This window comes from Anguilla anguilla, chromosome 2 (genome assembly GCF_013347855.1).
Source record: "Anguilla anguilla isolate fAngAng1 chromosome 2, fAngAng1.pri, whole genome shotgun sequence".
Lineage (NCBI taxonomy): Eukaryota > Metazoa > Chordata > Actinopteri > Anguilliformes > Anguillidae > Anguilla > Anguilla anguilla.
In genome coordinates this window covers 8,117,645-8,139,008 of record NC_049202.1, presented here as the reverse complement: position 1 = coordinate 8,139,008, position 21,364 = coordinate 8,117,645, and the positions used below count along the sequence as shown (strand labels likewise).

Below are 21,364 nucleotides of genomic sequence, written 5' to 3'. Positions count from 1 at the left end.
GCTATAAATAATGGAAGTGCGACTACTGCTGGACTGGTGCTTTCTGGGAGGCGCAGGTGTGAAAAAAGATTAACCCCCCCCCGATGAACCTCAAAGGTAATGGCAGGATATAAAACACACCTCCCTTACGCGGCTTCTAGGATAATATTAACCCTGCCTTTCCAATCTGTCTCCATGGGGACTGCCCCCGTTTGCCTGTTAATAAAAAACCCTCTCTCCCTCCGACCGACTATTTGGCTCGGACTGTTTCTCATATCTCTCCCGACTAATATTAATCTCCAGAGACCATAAAGTATACCTGACAGGGCCCTATGATAGGTGCCAATAATGAAAGAGAGCTTACCGCAATTTGCAAGTCAATAGACATTTGATGAGCCCATATTTAAAAAAAAGACATAAAATATGTTTTAAAATATACTGCACAGAGCTGTTTACTGTGACCTTAAACACCAGACATGTAATATCTAGAGAAGGCATATCAGTTATCCACAAGACAGCGCGTAAAGGTTATATTTAAAGAACATAAAATGTATGAAAAACACACCAGAACTGATGCCTTACTGCGATACAGAAAGGGCACAGAAAATATATGGTAAATGCATGCTAATCACAGTGAACTTTATTTAGCATTTATCATATCATAAATGTCAAACGTACTTTCAACAACATATTACAGTTCCTTTTATGCAATGAGATATAAATGCATTTTCTTAAAAGAAAAAAAAGTTAGTGTGTTAGAAATAGAATAATTTTTTTTTTTTTGGTACGGCAGCCAGAACAGAGGTGAATGTGATCGGCCTCCAGTCTCCAGACATTAACGGTTGTTTGTGAAACCGTATGAAAGGGCTTAATTCTGCTGTCTGCTTATGTGCTGGGCTCAACGGGAGCAGACAGCGTCTCCGGGCGTCGGGGTAGGCCCCGGTATCCTCGGGACGCTCGGACAGGGTCGCGTCCGGAAAACAGTCCAGATCTCTATAAGGAGATTACGCAGCGTCTTTGGTTTGGCACCAAACATGGGGCAGACACGTTCCTAATCTGGCACCAGGTAGAATGGGATTATTCCTCAGAAGAAATGTGTTCACGACCCCAGCGAAGGGAAATCCAGGGGCTAAAACCCATCCCCCACTGACATTCACTGTGTGAGTGTGTGTGTGTGTGTGTGTGTACTGAATCAAAAATATGCTGTGCCAACACAGCACTGGGGTTGGTTTAGACTGAATAAACGACGCAATTTCATCTGAAGTGATCGTGATTGACTGTCCCAGAATGACCAGAGTTGGGGACCCAATCCCAGGGACCTCAACCTAGGGATCCAAACCCAAGGCCCCTAAACTATGGACCCTAATCTAATGATCCTAACCAAGGACCCTAAACTATTGACCATAACCTAAGGTCCCTAACCTATGGACCCTAATCTAATGATCCTAACCCAAGGTCCCTAATCTATGGACGCTAATCTATGGACCCTAATCTATGGACCCTAATCTAATGACCCCAACTGAAGGACACACTTCCTTGAACACCTTTTTCATCATAATAGATGAATCGCCCACCTGACCAGCAGAACTGAGTGAACACACACACACACAGACACACACACACATACACCCAATGCCACAGGCCCATCTAATTACTGGCTAATTAACAACCTTCATTTTTGCAGGAGTGCTTCATTTATTAATCACACAATTAGAAGGCATTATCTAATACAGGAATCTTCTTTCGTCCTCTCGTTCAATTTCTCTGGCTTTCCCTCTCCCACTCTCTGTCTCACATACACACACACACACAGACAAATGCAGACAGACACACACACACACACACACGCGTACACACACCTGACAGGTTGCTGACATGGTGCCAAGACAGATGGATTTTGCACAATGAGCGCTTGAAACCAGCCAGCTGTCAGCAAGATATTAGTAATGAAAAAACCCTGGCCTGAGGTCTCAGCACTACATGAAAGAATGATGCTGCGGTCAACAAAAAAAAAAAATACAGGCAATGCCAGGGAATCATGGGGCCCCAGACGCTCAGCTTCAACCCCATGCTAGCCTTACCTGTCTGGCTCATAACCTTACAGTACTATGAGCCTGACCAGGCTGCTCATAACCTTACAGTACTATGAGTCTGAGCAGTCTACTCTGCTCATAACCTTACAGTACTATGAGTCTGAGCAGGCTGCTCATAACCTTACAGTACTATGAGTCTGAGCAGTCTACTCTGCTCATAACCTTACAGTACTATGAGTCTGAGCAGTCTACTCTGCTCATAACCTTACAGTACTATGAGCCTTACCTGTCAGGCTCATAACCTTACAGCACTATGAGCCTTACCTCTCAGGCTTATAACCGTACAGTACTATGAGCCTTACCTCTCAGGCTTATAACCGTACAGTACTATGAGCCTTACCTGTCAGGCTTATAACCGTACAGTACTATGAGCCTTACCTGTCAGGCTCATAACCTTACAGTACTATGAGCCTTACCTCTCAGGCTTATAACCGTACAGTACTATGAGCCTTACCTGTCAGGCTCATAACCTTACAGTACTATGAGCCTTACCTGTCAGGCTCATAACCTTACAGTACTATGAGCCTGACCTGTCAGGCTCATAACCTTACAGTACTATGAGCCTTACCTGTCAGGCTCATAAACTTACAGTACTATGAGCCTTACCTGTCAGGCTCATAACCTTACAGTACTATGAGCCTTACCTGTCAGGCTCATAACCTTACAGCACTATGAGCCTGACCAGGCTGCTCATAACCTTACAGTACTATGAATCTGAGCAGTCTACTCTGCTCATAACCTTACAGTACTATGAGCCTTACCTGTCAGGGTCATAACCTTACAGCACTATGAGCCTGACCAGGCTGCTCATAACCTTACAGTACTATGAGTCTGAGCAGTCTACTCTGCTCATAACCTTACAGTACTATGAGCCTGACCTGTCAGGCTTATAACCTTATAGTACTATGAGCCTGACGAGGCTACTCATAACCTTACAGTACTATGAGCCCAACCAGGCTGCTCATAACCCTACGGAATTAAAAGTCTGTCCAGGTTGATACCCTGGATATTCCGGAAACAGCATCCCCCCTCCGACACCCCAAAACAGTGAACCCCAGGCCGGGTCCCAGGGGCTCATTAGACCCCATTCTTTAGCTGTCCCAAGAGGCACAATGGGGTGGGAAAAGGGAAAGGAAAAGGGGGCGACACCATTACGCAACGGTCAGGCACCAGGTTACGTAACGCTCCGTCTGAAAGAAACCGCGCGAAGATGAGCAACACTCTAGGGTCCTGCTGAACATCCATCACATGAACAATGGGTGGGGATCTGAGGATCATAGTCTGGCTGATGGAACGTGTGCAACATTAGCATTGCTAAGTGCCTCTTGGATCTGTTAACGCGTTAGCATAGCTGAGCTCATACTGGGTCTGCTAATTCGTTAGCATAGCAAAGTCTGTATCAGGTCTGGTTATGTGCTAGCAGAGCTGAGTACCTACTGGGTCTGGCTATACGTTAGCATAGCTAAGTGGTCTACTGTAAATACCAAACTTGTAAATACCAAAATTTGGCCAAAAGTGGTCAGGCACAATGATTTGTTAACATTGATGGATTGGTTTGGTCTTGGAAAGTGAAAAGGATTTGATGATTTGTGTTGAATCACAAATAGGCCAACTCACCTCAGTACTGATGCCACTGATTCAGAGGTTTTTCTAATTTCTCCACAAAACAAAAAAAATTAAACAACCAGACGCAATGTAATCGATAATGATGGATTCTTGGAAATCCACAAAAACCCGCCAGCGCTGTGTTTCCTGAGAAGCTGCAAACTCGTGAGAACAGGGCAGCCTTACTTAAAGACCTCCCCTGAATTTTCTTCCCTTGTCTCGCAAGAGGCGAAGGTGCCAAGATTTTCACTGCAGCCCAGACTACTGCCTGGCGCGGATGTGCACGATTCAGCTCAAGCAGCCAAACCACACACACACACTCCTTCTCCCCTGAGCGCCACCATATAAATGTATTCATACGCCCTCATGGACACACACACAGAACAAATAAAACGTGAATTTTCCAGAGGAGAGAAGTCTCGGTGAGGTCTGACACCACCCTGATACACACGGACAGCTTTTTTGTTTTTTGGCGAAAGGTCACGAGGCACTCGGGCTGGTGGGCTCGCGGGCGGGGGATCGATCGGGTCGGATCGGCGAGGCGACTTTCTTCGCGCTCAGCAGCAGATGTGTGTTGATAGCGCCGAATGAGTCATTAATGTCAAGCCAATCTTCAGAGCCCCAGACGCGGAGTCATTCCAGAGAGAGAGAGAAGGGGGTGAGGCGAGAGAAAGAGAGAGGGAGAAGGAGAGGGAGGGAGGGAGGGAGGGAGGGAGGGAGATAGAGCGAGACAGAGAGAGAGAGAGAGATAGAGAGAGAGAGAGAGAGAGAGAGCGCTGCAGTTTCTCCATGGCTTTGACCTAGGTAGTGAATTTACTGGTCCCTGCATTAGACCAGATCTTGGTCAAATACCGTATTACGTATACTTTAAGTTGTTAGATGCAAATAAAATTTAAAAACATTCCTGCAGATCCCTGAGAATGTTCTGCAGCCACGTTGCCAGAGAAAATGCACAGTTAATATGACCAAAGAATTTTCTTATGCAAACATTCTGGCCTTGATTAACCATTGCTCGATCAGCTGTCCCCCCCCCCCCCCCCCCCCCCCCCCCACCCCCCAGAACCACCGGATTAACCAACCCCCTTTCATCACTTGCTTCGGAATATGGTTTGAGAGTAGAAGAAATAAAGAGAAATTTACTTTAAAATGCAAACCTGGAGCAATATTAGGGAAAAGTGAAAGAATGGTGGTGATTGATGGTGAAATAAATTAGAATTTGCAAATAAAAATAATCCCTTACAGGCTAGCCTCTGGCTGGGCCACGTTCTCTGCATATTTGCATAATAGAATCTTACAAAATCTTACAAAATAGTCCACAGAAATCCTTCTGTGGCTTCTAATATTTCAAATAATAATTTGAGCCAGCTCTGCCAAAGTCATGCCAGGCATGATGTGTAATATGATCAACTAGAACAAAACAAAATCACTACATCGCACTGTATTTTAAAATAAAACACTGTGGCCCTCAGCTCTATAAGAACAGACCAGAACTAATTTGAAAGAATTCCTCCATGCCCAGGCTGAACGCACTCTCGCCCAACTGGAACCGCTGCACTTTTCTTTTGGGAAAAGCCGCACATTAGAAGAATCATTTTGAAGGCTTTTTTTTTTTTTTTTTTCTTCAATCTTTCATCACACTGAATCGTTCAAAAAAAAAAAAGAGAAAAAACCACTCAGGCACAGCCTTGGACAGCTATGGCACGACAGCGCTGGTGGGCCAGCTGGGGGCCTCGCTCTTGAAATAAACAGCTCCTCTGTCCCTGCTGGCATAAACCATCCAGGAAATGCCTGAGTGGAAAAATCTAAAAGGACAGGAAGAAAAAAAGAAAAAAAAAAAAAGAAAGCAAAAGCAAAAAAGAAAAAAAAATTTCACAGATAGTGTTTCTGTTTTGCGTCCTGATTGGACGGGGATCGTGACTCCTGGCAGGGCGTTCTCACGGCTGGCCTCGCCGGGCTCTAGATTTAGCGAGGCGGGATCTGCTAAATCCCACCCTGGCGAGTCCCAGTAAATCCCGCGCATCCAGGCTTAGAGAGGAAGAGGGGAAAAGCTCTTTCCTGCCCTTCAGGAATCAATCAGATCCATATCTCCGTTTCTGCCCCGCCCGATCCCCACGTGACCTCGGCCTGTCCCAGAAAGCAGCCCTGTACAGTACAGTCACAGGGATGTCTACTCACCCGACTGGTTAACAATCTCCAGTAAAACTATCCCATACAGATGCAGTACATACTAACTAGACTGGTTAACATTCCCCAGTAATCAATAGTGTATAGATATATACTAACCAGACTAGTTAATGTTATTCAGTAAAACTATCCCATATAGATGCAGTACATACTAACTAGACTGGTTAACATTCCCCAGTAATCAATAGTGTATAGATATATACTAACCAGACTAGTTAATATTATTCAGTAAAACTATCCCATATAGATGCAGTACATACTAACTAGACTGGTTAACATTCCCCAGTAATCAATAGTGTATAGATATATACAAACCAGACCAGTTAATGTTATTCAGTAAAACTATCCCATATAGATGCAGTACATACTAACTAGACTGGTTAACATTCCCCAGTAATCAATAGTGTATAGATATATACTAACCAGACTAGTTAATGTTATTCAGTAAAACTATCCCATATAGATGCAGTACATACTAACTAGACTGGTTAACATTCCCCAGTAATCAATAGTGTATAGATATATACTAACCAGACTAGTTAATGTTATTCAGTAAAACGATCTCATATAGATATAAACTTACCAGAGAGTGGTTAACAATCCCCAGTAAAACTCTCACCCAAAATTCTGAATAGATGTACACACAGGGAATGAAAGCAATGACTTTCTAGTTTTCCAGCTGCTGGGCTTTTAGGATCAGAGATAAATAAGTATTTGAAATACTTTAACTATTTAGACGCTGGTAAAATTTGAAAATGCAGCAGTGGCTCCCCGAGAATTTTCAACAATGCAAGTTCCTGAAGCCATAACTTAGCATCACATGAAGGTTAGTTCTGAATATTGGTAATCTGCACAAAATGTATCAGTGTCTTAAGTGTCTGATAAAGTATTGTAAAAATAAGAATCTGACTGAGAATTTATGCTGCCAAATGGTACACACGCACACACACACACACACACGCACGCACACACACACACACACACACACACAAAGACACACACACACACACACACACACACTCCACCCTCAGGAATAAAGGATCCAGGCAGCCGTGTGCCGCTGCACCGGTCTGCGGTCCGAGGAATGTCACAGGAGGAAGCGATTCTGCCTGAGGAAGCCTCAGACAGGAAGTGAGGGGAAAAAACGCCCCAGGGGCGGAGCTACAGAAAGCGGGGTGGGGAGGAGCCGTCACAGGGGCGAGTCCCTCAGTCAGATCCCAAACTGACACTCCACCCACTGCAGCTGGCTGCTGTCTGCAGCATTAAGAATGCAGAAGAACCGGAAAAATTCTAACTCAAATTCAAATCCAAAACCAAACCCAAATCAAAATTCGGCTTTACTGCCGTTGTACAGGTATGCTGAAAAATGTGCTGTGTGCTGCTCCCAAGGAATGATGCCCGTAAGTTAAAAAGTGAAAATTTTGCTCTCAACACCAGGAAAACAAAAAAAGACTTAGAGATAGTGGGAGAGAGAAAAAAGAGAAGGGTGAGAGATAGTGGGGGGGGGGGGGGGGGGGCAAACACTACTGGATATAACACCTCACGGTTTGTCACCATACAAAGTGCCAGTTCATGAATGAAAAAAGGTGGGTTGGGGAGGGAAGGGGGGGTGGCAATATTAGTGGTGTTGGGGTAGAGGTTCCGGAGGGTAACATAAAATGAGGACAAGCAAAGGGTAACAAAAAATGACTCCCCACAGCAGAACCTTGGTGAAAATAACTGCAGTTCCTACAACGTGCCCCGGGCTGATCTGAAAAATATGGCTGCTTGAAAATACAGGCCGGGAGAAATTGCTCAGGAGAAAAAAAAAAGAAAAGAAAAAAAAACCTAAAAAATCCATATGAGAACCCGTGCGGCCGCAGAAGCTGATGTTCAACAGGAAACCAGGCTAATTGAGAACGAATGGGGTCCAGTGCCCGGTAAATAAGGACGGGGGGGGGGGCGGGGGGGACATTACTCAGAGCCAATCAATCCCTCCCATTAGCTGAGGTGCTCGAGACGACCGGGGATAAATCTGGCCGTTTAGAGAGCCATCAGAGAGCCTATCGACGCACTCTGGAGGTGGGGGGGGGACGGGGGACGGGGGTGGGGGGGCGGGAGGGGCCTGAGAGCACAGCTGATAAGGTACCATGGCGAGGATCGAACCCCCGCCCACACAAGGGAGGGGGGGATAAGGATGAAGACACAGCTTCCCTATGGTCTGCATCACTTAACTCACCACATACCTACCTCTAAGGCAACACCGCATGTGTACAAAACAATTAGAGAGGAACCAATCACAGCCTCTGTTTTGGCAGTAAACACAAGCAACGCACCTGTGCACGCAACATCATTTCACTGATGATGACGCCAATAAGCCAAAACTGAATCTTTTAGCCATATCTCAACTAAAATGAAAAAATATGATTGTAGACGTTTTATGAATGTAGTACACCTCTGCTTTTAACCCAAGGGGTTAAAATCATTCAAAATTCATAAAGATAAAATTCAGAAGCCCTCAACAGCAGCAGTGGGAGAGGAAATGAGAAGACGAAGGGGAAGAGAGGAGAGGCGGACCACATGTCGAGCACAGAGGACAGCGAAAGGGAGGCTTTTGTAATGGCCTCGCTACTATCTAACCATAAACCCCTAAACTACCCACAATGCCGAGGGCAGCGGTGTAAAGTCACAGTCGTCAGGTCTTCGGCCCTCCACACCGCGCTGTGCCCCCCCCCGGACCCTTCAGCACGGATCTTCACTCCAACTGCCGCCGTAAAAACCACAGCTGCGCAAATCAGCAAACGACGGCACTACAGGAGATGCATAATCACAAGTGCTGCAACTCGACACCGACCGGCGTCCGCTAAACAAGGAAACAGGGAAACGCAGTGCGATGCTGAGAAGCTTTACGGGAACGTAACTCCGGTCCAAACACAGCAATGCCGCGATCGCCCTCCCCCTGCCAGCCCCCGCTGCTTTCTCCCGCAGACTCATTCCGGAGATGACCCACTTCAGGCACATGACCGGCCTCCTCCTCCAAACCTCCAAATCTCGCTTCAGGGTCTCAGTACATTCAGCACGCCCCTGGATTTTTACACACGCTCGACAGGATTAAAAAACAATAAATAAATAAATAAATAAATAAATAAATAAATAAATAAATAAAGGTTCGAAAACCCGAGCTGGGAGGAAAGGCCCAGCAGCGGACCACTCGGCTGCCAAAAACGGGGAAAATTCCAGAAAGACAGAAAGCCGGAGAAGGAAAAAAAAAGGGCTTCATGTGACAACGTCGGGGGAAAAAAGCACGGGCCTCTCAAACATAACACAGCTGCCTGGGCCGCTTGTTTTCATGACCTAGTGACACACCCAGTCCACCACCACCAGGGACACAGCCGGTGTCACATGGAGATGTGAGATGTGAGGTGAGTGTGAAACCTCCCCAATATATACACGTATTGTCATATATTAAAATTCTATACCATATTGGAATATATGGCAGCACTTCAAATGCTAATTATGTTTAATGTCTGCTTATTGATATATTCTGCTGGTTATATTTGAATATAGCCCATTAGGACCGAAGCTGCAATGGCTAGTATAGTTCAGGATATATTTCTACATACTCAAAACAATAAGACTATAGCCTTTTTAGACTTCTTACTAGTAACAATTTCTTATTTTACAAATACATGAGCGTTAGCAGTATTGGTGTCAGAAAAATTACGAATCAAAATGTTAATAAATGAAATATGGAAATTTGTATATTTTTGTGAAAAGATAAAAATAACTCTAATGATGTTTATAGGATTTCAGTAGGGACAATTTGTACTCCACTGGAGTTAAAAGTATTCTGAGTTTATTCAACACATCACGTTTTGCTGTACTTTTTGTGGAAGACAGGCACAGATAAATCCCCAGTCAAAACTGCGCAAATATTAACCGTGACAACATCCAGCACGGCAAGCCGTTTATTATTGGAAAGCCTGCTCAGTTTGCCACTTTGCATTTCATTTCTGACGGATCAAACAGATTCTGATATTCACCGCTGTTATCTAATGGGCCTGCGACAAACAAAAAAAAACCCCTTCAGAATCACATAAAATAGCTAATTAATTCTGGCATGCAAAACAGGGCGGAATTTCAAACAGTCGCACCCAAACGTGCGGTCATGAAGTGGCCTTATTAAAAAGGAAATCGGACAGGGGCGGAGGGCGGTGGCTGAAGGCTCTGCAGCGATTGGAGCAGGTTGAGTTGCACATGCTCAGAAGCGCCACCAACTGCCCAGGGCCTTAGAGACTCAGCTCGGCCTGTTAAAAATGCCGTGAAATGTTTTCGAGAAATGACGGCTAAATTCCTGTAGGTCTAATAACACCAGTCTTTCAGAGATACCGTGTTATTTCAAGAGCTGCAATGGATTAAGGCTGAGTAAGGAGCAAATTAAGCAATTACAACCCCCCCCCCCCCCCCAAATGATCGGAGGGTAGTACTCACTGCAGAGAAATGCACTCGTCATGTCAATAGCAGCTGTGGTCCTCCAGGGCCTAAAGATATTTGCACTGATATTATTTGGCATCTGGCTTTACTTCGGGAGGGAAATAATTGGCATATTTCAGCTAAAGAAAACACGTTTCCTCACTTGGAACCGCGATCAGTGTTTCGTCGCTTCCAAGTGTCCGTCGAGAAAATTAAATATGCATCTCTGGACAGCACCCTCAATTCCATGGTAACACGAACTGCAGGCATTGGGTCTTACAAATTAATGACATGTTTGAGCAACTCAATGGTACTGAAACACTTGCAACATTTTTTCCCTGTGAATTAGGTCCCAGTGAGATGTGTTTTAGAAACAGAACAAGCAATGCTCTGACACTCCTCAACACTGAAACATTAAGTTCAGGCTTCCAATGATACCGGATAACACCTAAACCACAGGTGCATGATGGGCAGAATGGCAAGCCCCTCCCCATTCAGTTATGTCCAGTATACCAAAAAGCTTTGGCTAGCGACTGCTGTCCGTGCAGCCATATCAGCAAGCGCAGTTAGGGTGAGTGGGATCTGTCCGCGACGCTAAACACTTTGGCTAGCGTTAGCGATAGGGAGCGCACTCACTGAAGGTGAGCTATGCGTCACTCAAGCAGGGCTGCGAGTCGCACCTCGTCTGCGTCCGTACCTGAGAGCAGGAAGTGAGTCACCGGCAGCTCGCGGAGCGGACAGAGCCGCCACCTGCAATGCTAATTCATTCACAATTACGTTCAGTAGAAGGCTCTCTTCTGCACAGTGACTTGCACAATTGTTCTATGCAGCTGGATATTCACTGAAGAAATTCAGTATAAGCATCTTTGTTCAAAAGCACAATGGTGCCGCTGAGCCTCACAGGGATTTGAACCTGCAACCTCTGAAGCCCAGCTCACCAACTACTACCCTGTGTCTCCTCACAAGGGCAGGAGACAGGGTTTGAGGGTTTGGATGTGTGCATGTGTGTGCGTGTGTGTACTGTATGTGTGTGTGTGTGTGTGTATGTGACTGAGTCACCCAGTGCAAGCGCAGTGCACATTTCTTGAGCATCTCATAGAGCGCTGGTCTCTCGCCCCCCCAAGGAACTGCTGGCCTTCCTCTCCTCCCCTACCCCCGACAAGCTGTGATTAATTGCACCTCCTTCTTATTTTTTACTTGGTAACAGAAGTGGAATTGATGATGCCATGTCTCGGGGGGGGGGGGGGGTGGTTTGGCTGCTACACAGGAAGTTAAATTACACGTACCATACCGGCAGTAGGATGAGAGAACGCTACGCGGCTCAGGCTGCTCAAGGTGAACGCGCGAGAGGTCCCAGGGTAACCGCGCACGCGAGAGAGACAGAGAGAGAGGACAGAGAGAGAGAGAGAGGACATGCTGGTCCTCTGCACCGCCAGAACACCGCCCGCTGACAATCCTCTCCGATCAGTTCCAGTTCCAGTTCAAAGAACCAGATACAGAGCTTCAGAAGAACCTTTGATTGCTTACCCAAGTCTCAAGTAGTATGTTTAAAATAGTATATTATCACTACCAGGGAGTAAAAAATACACCAGCAGAACAATAGAAAGAGGTAGTAGTAGCAGATGAAATTAATAGTAAGTAATAGTAATAGTAGTAACAGCAGTAGTAACAGAAGCAGTTGTTGCAGCAGTAGCAGGAGTAGTAGTAATCGTTGTTGTAAAAGTAGTCAAAGGATAACAAAATTCTTGTTCAAAAGAAAAAAACAGGCAAAGCAATTGGGTAATCAAGTGATTTGATGGATAAATGAACAAATATTAATACCGGTGGGGCAGGAGGAAGAGTCACAATGGGGGGAGGGGGGGGTGAACCAGGAAATGGGTGGAGCTACACTGTGTTATCAGCGACTGACCAAACTACACCAATCGTGGTTTTTCCTGTGGAAAGCAAAAATTGTCTTCGAGCAATTTCAGCGATGGACAGCTCTGTGTAGCTCCGCCTCTCCTGCATCACAAGCGAAGGCCTCTGTCGGCTTGCCACTGGGCCAGTGTGACCTCCTGACTTACACTGCCTCTCACCACCCCGCTCCGTTGAGGGGGGGGGGGGGGGGGGGGGGGCAGGCACACCAGAGCCACTAGGACCAAACATCCTGGCAGGGGGTCTGGAGAGGGGGTGCACGGGGGATCTAGGTAGCTAGGCAGCTGTTTCCAGGGCAACACCCCACAGTGTTCACTCCCCCCCCCCCTCCCCCCCCCCACAGTCACAATGCACCACTCAACTGAAATAACACTGCCGAGAGTTTGGAAAGGTCCTGAGAAAACGGACAGGGTCTCTCTCTCTCTCTCCCTGATGGGTCGCCAATTGTGTCGTTTAAAGGAGGGCTGCCCAAAACGACCTGGGTCCACAGTAAAAGCACCCCCCAACCCCCCTCAAAAAAAAACGGATCAACCACCATTTCTGTCACTGCAATCAGAGGAAAATTACATGACCTGAGCCCTGGCCAGAGGTCTGAGTTCTTCAGTTTTGTGGGGACAACAGATAGTCCCCATAGTTTGCATCGTTTTTTTTTTTAATGGAAACTCTTCTTTTTTTGTCTTTGATGCCGTCAGATGGTAGAGGTGCTGTCTGGCTTGCGTTAGGAGATGAAAGCGCGGGGGCGAGTTGGGGGGCGGGGTGATGCGTTATGCGTTTCCGTGCCGACCGGTGCTGCGGCCCTGAGGAATGTGACCCGTGCGGAGCCCGAATCCCAACAGGGGGGAAGCAGTAAATGGCGGTTCGAACGCACACCGACCGATTCACCCTGCCACCCAACTCCATGGTTATCGCCAAAACGAACCCGCATGTGTGGAGCAGGAACCCTTCCCGTGTTTGAGCCCATGCTTCCATACAGATGCCTGCTCTTCAGATCACAGGCAAACGATGAACAACATGGGCCTGTTCCCATAAATATATAACAACAATACATTTCTACAGTCTTATCTGTAATGGGAGGAACAGGATAAAGCAGAGCCTTTTCCTCTTTCAGCCGTGAAGCGAAACCGCTTTCTCGTCGGTGTTGAGAACCAGCGGATAAACAGGGCAGATGTGCTCAAGGCCGTGTCCTTTTGCCGACTGTTTAGGGCAGCCGTTTCCAAAATATGGGTCAGGAGGATCTAGGAGGGGGTTGTGGGAGGAGAAGAGGAAGCTTGTGAGCTATGCACAACAGACATGGTAAAAGGTCTGAACCCATGTACTCTTCCACTGAAAGCCTCTCTGGATAAGAGCGCCTTCTAAAATTAATGCTATTTCGTGTAACATAAATCTAACGCAATACAACGTCAAACAACTTACTTTAAATTATACACCCTCCAGAGACTTTCAAATCAGACAAATTAAACACATCAAATGCACCCGTCACATGCGGTGTGCCTGCTGCTGTTTTGAATTAAAACATTTTTTAAAATTGGAATTGTATATTTGAACATACGCTAGGCTATGTTTTTAAGAAGGGGTGAATGATAGAAAATGTATTCGCTTATTAGCTCTGCGAGCCAGGTTGGACTTGAGCTCGCGGGCAGCGGCAATGCGTCAAACCCGCCAAACCCGCCACCGTATTTCAGTCGTCCTTCTTCTCCCCTTCGCTTCGACTTACGCGCGAACGCGAGCGTCACCGACCCCCGGAGGGTCTGAACCCCTGCGAGAGAGCAGGTAAAGCTGCCCCGTGCACCGAAACGCTTCCTGTTTGCAGTGCGAAAATCTACCTTTCATTCATTCTCAGCCAAGCGGCTCTCGTTCTGCTGACAGGGGGACCAAACCGAAATAGCACACGAGAAAAGAGGCATGCCACACATCCTGGACCCTGCGACACCCCCCCTCGCCCCCCCACCCCCCTCCCCCACCCCCTACCACTGCTCCAGCAGCCCTGTCAGCCTGTACTTGGCGCTGGTATGAGTAGTGGCGACCTTTGACCCTGAGATGCTTGGCTTTATCAACACAGCCAACCCAGAAGTTCAGAGGTCAAAGTTCTTGGGGGGTAAGGGTACCTCGGCACCTAATCTTGTCCCTGAAATACTGTAAGCGGCAAAAACAGCTCAACAACATCATAAATCACTGAAGAAGAAGCGGAAAGGTTTCAAGAAAAAAAACAAAAATGAAGAGAGCAAACACTTTCCAGAGCGTTGGGAATACTCCATCGATTTGCAGTCAGGAGGTTTTTCTTTTTGCTTTTACTTTTTAAAAAAAAAAAAGGAGCTTTAAGCAAATTTGCACTTCCAAACCTGGCTTAGTGCAACTCAGCATTTAACAAAGCATTAGGAGTGAGAGAGACAGAAAGAGAGCAAGAGAGGGAGAAAGAGAAAGTAAGAGGAGAGAGAAGAGAAAGTGAAATATTGCAGATTTAAACTTTTTGCATAATTCAGACCTAAAAGACTGCCAGTCATATGTCACGTGTCCCACACAAAACACACACAACACACGCTACATGCATGTAACCATAAAGCACAAAAACACAACAAAAGGTCAAAATAAATCAGGAAGGACAAACAGAAACCAATCAAATGTAGCCCCAGCTCGCCTTCATCGCCAACGTTACAGAAATGAAAGAGACCTGTCGGGGGGGGGGGGGATGGGGGGCGGTGGGGGGCAAGGAGAGGAAAGGGAGAGTGCGCTTGGACAATGGCGGAGATCCACAAATCGACAGACAGGAAGCCACAGACCTGTGATTCCCTGGCTGTGAGGAAAAGCAACCCCCCCCCCCCACCCAACCACCCCGTCGACCCCCCCCCCCCGCATACGCTGCATGGTCAGACCAACACCCAGCTGAAACAACTCCGCACTCTGCACCTGAAATCCAGACCTTCCTGTCATAAGGGCTACCAAAACCGCTTTGTGGCTAGAAACTGCTAAAAAAAACCACAGCACTTTCTATTGGCTAACGGTGTTTCAGCCCTGTATCAGGCAATACTACGCAGAATGAGACAAAGCATGCCAAAAATACCTGATTTTCCAGACTTTATCTGCCAACCCAAGCGGAAGGACATCAATCGAAGTGCGGTAATTCTGAAGACTGGTGCTGGCATTAAACGCGGGCCTTCTACACACTATGGGGCGACATAGCTCAGGAGGTAAGACCGATTGTCCGGCAGTCGGAGGGTTGCCGGTTCAAACCCCGCCCTGGGCGTGTCGAAGTGTCCTTGAGCAAGACACCTAACCCCTAACCCCTAACTGCTCTGGCGAATGAGAGGCATCAATTGTAAAGCGCTTTGGATAAAAGCGCTATATAAATGCAGTCCATTTACCATTTACCATTCCTCAAAAAACTGCTGTGTGAGCAGAGCACCGCTGAAGAAAGGAAAGCCAACTGCGAGCGCTTCATAAAGACTCACACTGCGCAGTTTATCACAGCATAAACTCACAAACCGCAGGACTCCTTCCAGAGGTTTAAAAACAATATATATATATATATACATATCGTCATTCTGATCTGCCACTTCGCTCAATTCTGTCATGAAGAAAACCCAGCCAAAAATAGATAAATAAATAAATAAATAAATAAAAAATTACAAATGTTCCGACCCTCCCAATCAGTCCGGCTTTGCCTTTCCAAAGAGGCGCAATTAGCACCTTCATTTGCTCGCGGAGACCAATTAAAGAGAGAGAGAGAGAGAGAGAGAGAGAGAGAGAGCCGGACGGCCCGCTCCGTTTTCCCTCGCGTCGTGGCGACCGCTCGCAGGCAGCGCCGCTACAGGACCCGGCCGCACGCGATGGCCGAGTCGGCCTCAGCCCCCCCCCCCCGACGGCACGAAAGGGAGCTCTAATTGGGCGATCAGACAATTCGCGCCGCACCTAATTATCCGACGCGGTTTTTCCACTTTTGTTGGAGGAAAGGAAGCAGCTCACGCGAAAGAGATGCGTGTGGGGAGGTGTTGTGGGAGATGTGCAAAGACACAACCTGAAGACCTGCAACTTGCGATATTTCTACATCCTAGATTCTACACCAGTGTTCCTGGAGATCTACCATCCAGTAGTTTCTCATTTCAACCCTAATTTGGCACACCTGACCATGGCAGATCAACAAAATCTCTAGTTGCTGACTGAGGTGTGCTTTGTTAGGGTTTGGAGTGAAACCCTACAGGATGTTCCACACTGCTGGTCCAGGCTCTCTGTGCAATACTCAAAATACAGCATGTTACCTCGAGAAAGAGCTGCACTGAACTGGAAAACATCAATTTTGTACAGCAGAGGATTTGTACGGTGGAGGCAACGGTTATTCCTTCCAAACCCCTACAATATTAACACTGCTCAAAAACTGGATCATGAAATGAATGATGCACCACGAGTTTAGCCTGTCAGAACAGAATATCCTGCCTGGCAGTAAGTCAGTTTACATGCAGTTAGTGGTGGGAAATTTGGAACAAGAAGGGGCACTCTGTTGTCCGGTCTCTCTATCACACACACACACACACACACGCACACAGACACACACACGGCACACACACACACACACATGCACACAGCACTCACAGACAGACAGACAGACAAACAATCAGTCAGTCAGTCAGCCAGCTAGTCTGTCAGTCTGACCTCAGAACCGAAATTCACACCGCGTTGTAACAAGTCTGACTCCTCACAACCTGAGTGGCCAGTAAGGTGTGACCCTTTCACAGGTGCCGACCGAATGTCTCACCTCGGCGTGTGTAAACAGTGAGGCCTTGCCGGCCCAGAGCCTCAGCAAGTCTGGCTCTGATCCTTTCAGAGGTACAGTCTCTGCGTTCCTGTTTTGTGCGAGAAGCGGAAATATTCCACAAAATTGGCCAAAGTAACACAAACTACAAGATGCTGTGGTCTGTTGAACGGAAGTACCTGTTCTTGACCCTACCCCTGGAAGAAATGTCAATGTTCTTAAAACAAGCTTTTTATTGTGTGTCAATGTCTTGATCCAACTGGATGGTCAGCGGGTCAGTCAAAGTCTTTTGTCATAAAATTTTAGTATTTTTTTTTATAGCTTTGAATTCTCTCACATCTTAGTTGGGGCAACCGTGTAGCAGAATTGCCAGGGAACTGGGCTTGCAACGCTGCAGCTGTAGGTTCTTGACCTGAATTGTTTCCGTAATTATCTGGTTGTGCATCTCCACGCCAGCTGTGCAAGTTGCTCTGGATTAGAGCGTTTAGCTAAATAAAAATGTAACTTGTTAGATCTGCCTGCGCCACTTGTGCAGACACTTGGCAGCTCAGCCGGTGGACTGCAGCCTGAGAAAGAGAAGCAGCTGTTCTAGTCTGTTCCCCCCATTAACAGACTGATAAAAATGCAGAGATAGGACAGGCCTACAGCTGCGTCCAGAAATTCCTCATTTTCTCTTATTTTTGTGGGGGTGGGGGGTGGGGGGGGGGCAGGGCAGGAAACAAAATATCCTTCAAATTAAACAAGGCAAATGGCTTGCAAAACTTAAAAGCAGAATCACAGAGTACTCCTCTCTCCTAGCCAGAAAACCAAAAATAACACCAACAGGTTGTCCCAAACGCGTCCAAATGCATTAACCCGGCATGCACCCGAGCGTCTATGGTATCACAGTTACACCCAGATATCTATGGTATCTGGGACATTGGCATCTTGCTTACACAGCCTGTGGGGGGGGGGGGGGGGGGGGGGGGGGGGGGGGGGGCACATGTTTCCCGGGATGCCAGCTGCACAAAGAATCCCCCCCCCCACCCTCCCTGCCCCACCCACCCCTGAAATATGCTAGGGCAGCGAGTACAGCTAATCCAGGCTGTGGTGTGCTCCTCCCTTCCTGATCAGAAAGCAGAGAGGGTTTCCAGTCCGCTGGCCGTTAGCGCTGTGCGTGCGTACGCAGAGCCGACACACTTTAGCTACTACTATCAGGTGTCACCACCTCTGGGGGGGGGGGGGGTCGTGTTTGGGGGTCATGTGGTTGGGACAGTGGTCTGCTTCTACCGATGACTATCTGCAGAGCGCAGCTTTTTCGAGCGTTATCTCACCTATCAGGACCGCAAACATCTGCTAAATAAGTCCCCGTGGAGCCCGCGCTGAGCCGGATCCAGCTCCGACCCAGCGAAGGCTCGGCTCTCTGTTCTCATCAGCAGAGCCAAGCGCGCGCGTCCGTATTGCATTTAAATAAAAACCGTTACAGTTGCTACTGAGAGGGGGCTCTTGGGGGCGGGGTGGGGGGTGGGGAGGGAGCTCGTCCGCAAACAGCACCTTAACAGGACGAGCGCCCCCCCCCCCCCCCCCCCGACTCCTGCCGCCACCCCAAAGAGCCCCCTCTCAGTGGCAACTGTCCAGACCACAATAGCGCAAACCGGCATCAGCAGCCACTCAGGGCGATGACCGACTGCCGCTAGCATCGCTCAGGGAGGGGAGGGTTTCAGTCGGTGGGGATGACGGTGCTCACTAGTGACCCCGCTGGCCAAGTGAGTGCATGCGGTTTGTCTGTGGAGCTACAGATGAAATGGCACCTTCTGACTCAAGTCATACTGTATATATTTATGTATATTTAGGTGTAAATAAGTATTTTTTTACATCATTGCTTTTCACCATGGCAGATTCAGCAGAAAAAAAAAGAGTCCTTTGGTTCAGGTTCGTCAAGCAATCAGCATGCAAATCTTTTCTAATCTAATTCTAAGGCTAAGAGGTGCAATTTTACAAGCAAATGAACCATAACAATAACAGCCTGATGTATCCCAACTCTGACTGCGAACCCGGCACAGGTAAGGTAAATCCCTCCACGAGCAAACGCACTACTAAACCCTAGAGGCCACAGAGAGCAGTGAAACCTCTCTCGCCATCTGTCTCTCTGCGATTTTCCCTGCTGCCAACCAATCAGGGCGGGAAACTGCGAGGTCACATGCTGGCACAGTACCAGCTGTCTCCATAACAACCCCATCTGATCAGCTGCCATCGTGCCTCAAGGTCACCTTCGGTATTCATCGTAATCTCTGGCATCCTTGGCTACCTTCTAGAGGTGAGCCATCGCTTTGCTTTGTTTTCTACTGTTTTGAACACAATGCATTGTCTGTACTGCAATAAAACCACCAGGGTTGGGGGGGGGGCAATTCCATCACAATTCTGGAAACAAATGGAATTGGCCCCCAATTCTGCAACCAACTGCCTTCAACCAGTCCCAATATAAACTCCCCAATCAGACATAGAAGCATGCATGCTATTGAGGTGTCCTGCAAGATTATCTTCCCAATAGGAACAGGAAGCTTGCTTTTGCGTGGCCTCTGATTGGCCGAGCATCAGGCTGATGTGTGCGGTGTGTCCTCTGATTGCCTGAACAGCAGGCCTGAGAGCCCCTGGGCTCAGAGTGTGGAATTGGCCTTAAACTACACCACAGTTCTGGTCTCCTTGCTTCCTCTGTTCCAAAGAGGAAGTCCCCCGTTCATATAGCAGTGGAGATGGGAGATATCAACAGGGTCTGCAGAACTGAGTCTGTGTGCATGTGTGTGTGTGTGTGTGTGTGTGTGTGTGTGTGTGTGTGTGAGTGTGAGTGTGCTTTTGTGTGTGTCATCTGCTTTCCATCAACAGCTGTCCCCTTATTTGTCAATATACCCCTTGAAGAGTAGGTTTTTTTGGAATGTTTTTTCAAAAGTTCTAAAACTCCATTGCATTCAATCACTAGTAGTGATGCATCTGCATTAGAATGTTCAGTTAAGAACATTCTAATCACATACTTCTGATCTTACACCTTGAAGGGTTAAGCCAAGTCATCTGTACAATAAAGACTGACTCTGCACCACCAATTTCCCAAGCCAAACAGTTCATTTAGAACACTAGCATATAGCCATAAAGATTAAGGGGGAAAAGTATGGTTTCATGACCCCCAAAATGGGCGGAGCATGATGACAACCAATCAGTGTTTCACTGAGATGAAGAGCTGATTGTTCTGAAGTTCTGATTGTTCACCAATTAGCGGTGGTTAGCATGCAGCACTTCCAGATTTTATTGAGTAAACTGAGTAAACCTTTCCCCCATCTCTGTGGCTGGCTTCCAACTGCCGAAAAACATTTTAAAGCACACGAGAGTACCCTCTCGTGAGAGGAAGATAACAGGCTCCGTAAGTGCATTTACAACATCGCTGAAGTCATTTTATTAGACGTAACGGGGATCCGTGTGATTTTTACAAGCCTGGAAAAGCAAAAGCACAGCATTGTAATGCCCGGAGAAAACACAGCTAACGTTCAGGTAATCGCTAATCAGTTTTTTTGTTTTTTTTGATGTGTTTGTTTAGTAATATGAACACATCAAAGGGTAAAAGCAGGGAAGCGAACGCAGTTTTGCCGCACCGGCAGTAAAAGTAACAAACACATGAAAGTGCAGAAGCTTGCGAGGCGTCCTCAGGCGCTCGGCGTGTTTGCAGATCCGTAGCCTGAATTCAACGCTCTCTACGACCTGAGGACAGCGTCCCGGGCAGGGCCACGGATTTGGGCTTGCATGTCGCGCTGCATCAATCCCAGATGCCCCCGCGTCAGCTTCAGAAACCTAAGGCCTCTCTCTCTCTCTCTCTCTCTCTGTCTGTCTCCCTCTCTCCCTCTCTCTCTGTCTGTCTCTCTCTGTCTCCCTCTCTCTCTCTCTCTCCCTCCCTCCCTCCGCGATGCGAACGCAAAAACAAAAACAAAAAAAAAAACAGCTTATCCCGCGCATTTCTGGACGGGCTTCGCGACTTCTTAATCCGAGAGCCCGCATTTCTGGCGCTTTTCTTTCCGGAGCGCTTGCGTTTTCCCGCAGTGCCGGAAAAACTCCAGAACGACCTTCGGCTGAGTGTGTGTGTTTGTGTGTGTGAGTGTGAGTGTGTGTGTGTGTGTTTGTGTTTGTTTTTTTTTTTTGCTAGAAGGACGCGCCGCGCTGTTCAGGAAACCGCCATTCCCAGATCGGATCCCTGGGTTTCCGCAGAGACGAGGGGGGGGGGGGGGGGGGGGTTGGAAGAAAAACGGTCTGTCCCGCACGAGCACGCAAAAAAATCCCCCCCTTGGCTTTTCCTTCTCATTATCAGCACGTCCAACCGAAACCTTTCGCACAAAACAGGTCACAGCCGACTGAGCCAGGAGACCGTGTTTAT

The 21,364-nt window shown here is 47.4% G+C and overlaps 1 protein-coding gene across 2 annotated transcripts in view; it reads right to left on the bottom strand.

Annotated features, from left to right (window-relative positions):
- Nucleotides 1-21,364, bottom strand: part of si:ch211-126j24.1 (phosphofurin acidic cluster sorting protein 2) — a 94,700-nt gene that overhangs the window by 64,836 nt on the left and 8,500 nt on the right. The window lies entirely within an intron of this gene.